General features: G+C 29.6%; 1 pseudogene; it reads left to right on the top strand.

The window, feature by feature from the left end:
- LOC140919832 (lysine histidine transporter-like 8) overlaps positions 1-1,856 on the top strand; it is a 4,827-nt pseudogene that overhangs the window by 713 nt on the left and 2,258 nt on the right.

The following is a 1,856-nucleotide window of genomic DNA, read 5'->3' as shown; positions in this document are numbered from 1 at the left end:
ATTTTTTTTCTTTCTAACAAAACTTATTATAAAACAATACTTTTAATTTTAAATAAATAAAAATAATAATTATTAAATAAATAAATAATTAGATCAGATGAAATAAGAATTTTTAAAATAATGAACATGACATATATAACTTAAGTATGTTATTTATATGAAATACATGATATTTAAAAATTATTATAAATACATGATATTTCATTTCATATTCACAAACTCGAAGCAATTCAGTAATTATATCCAATAACGTACTTATGGGAGAACTGAATGAATCTCAAAAATTGATATCATAATTAGCTCTGCTTCAACACTATGCTTCAAAATTTGTTATACACATTGATCCAACCACTACTGAATCTAACCACTCATCACCTAGTGACCAAATCCAGATTCAACATCCAAAAGATGAGCGGCTTCCTCTATCTGAATCTAGAAATGGTAATATATATTTTGCAGCTTTTCATATTCTTAATTCCAACATTGCATTTCAAGCTCTCATGCTTCCTATTGCCTTTGCCACTCTTGGTTGGTACGTATATTACTCAATATTATTATAATTATTACTGGTGTGTAACCCGTGCGTGCGTCGCACGAAAACAATGTACATTTTAATAAATAAATTGTTATATTAATATATATATATATATATATATCAATTCTCATAAATTTTATTGACATGTCAAATGTTACTGATAGCACCACTCCAAAGAATTTTTTTTCTTTCTAACAAAACTTATTATAAAACAATACTTTTAATTTTAAATAAATAAAAACAATAATTATTAAATAAATAAATAATTAGATCAGATGAAATAAGAATTTTTAAAATAATGAACATGACATATATAACTTAAGTATGTTATTTATATGAAATACATGATATGTAAAAATTATTATAAATACATGATATTTCGTTTCATATTCACAAACTCGAAGCAATTCAGTAATTATATCCAATAACGTACTTATGGGAGAATTGAATGAATCTCAAAAATTGATATCAGAATTAGCTCTGCTTCAACACTCTGCTTCAAAATTTGTTATACACATTGATCCAACCACTACTGAATCTAACCACTCATCACCTAGTGACCAAATCCAGATTCAACATCCAAAAGATGAGTGGCTTCATCTATCTGAATCTAGAAATGGTAGGGAAAGTAGCAGCATTATTTCCGATAATGTACCTATCAGGAGGTACATGCGTAATGTTTATAATTACCGGTGGTGGGACCATGAAGATGTTATTCAAGATTCTTTGTGAAAATGATAATGGGGAGATGTGTGGGGCACACGCGCCAAGCGGGGTGGTGTGGTTCTTAGTATTTACATGTTTGGCCATTCTCATTGCTCAACTTCCTAACCTCAACTCATTGGCAGCTGTTTCTTTGGTGGGTGCTGTAACTGCAATTAGTTACTGCACACTCTTTTGGTCACTTTCTTTTAAGGGTAGACCAATGGGAGTGTCTTACACTACATTGGTGTCACAACAAGAATCAACCGTCGTGAAGATCAGTGATGTTATCAATGCTATTGGGATTATTGTGCTTTCCTTCAGAGGTCACAATGTTGTGCTAGAAATACAGGCAAGTAATTAATAATATTATTATATAATATTCAATTGTATATGCTTCATCATATCCAAATTCAACTACATTTTATATATAATATTATTACTATGATTAAAAATTGCAATATGATATTCTTTTATATTAAAACTCTATTTTGGATTTTTGTTTCGCAGGGGACACTACCTTCCAATTTAAAGGAAACATCAAAAGAATTGATGCGTAGAGGAGTGACCATTTCATATATACTCATTGCGATGTGTGTTTTTCCCCTCGCAATTGTCG

The sequence above is a fragment of the Cicer arietinum genome, chromosome 3, assembly GCF_000331145.2.
Source record: "Cicer arietinum cultivar CDC Frontier isolate Library 1 chromosome 3, Cicar.CDCFrontier_v2.0, whole genome shotgun sequence".
NCBI classification, from domain to species: domain Eukaryota; kingdom Viridiplantae; phylum Streptophyta; class Magnoliopsida; order Fabales; family Fabaceae; genus Cicer; species Cicer arietinum.
The sequence above is the reverse complement of the archived record's forward strand: the minus strand, read 5'-3'. Positions and strand labels throughout refer to the sequence as shown.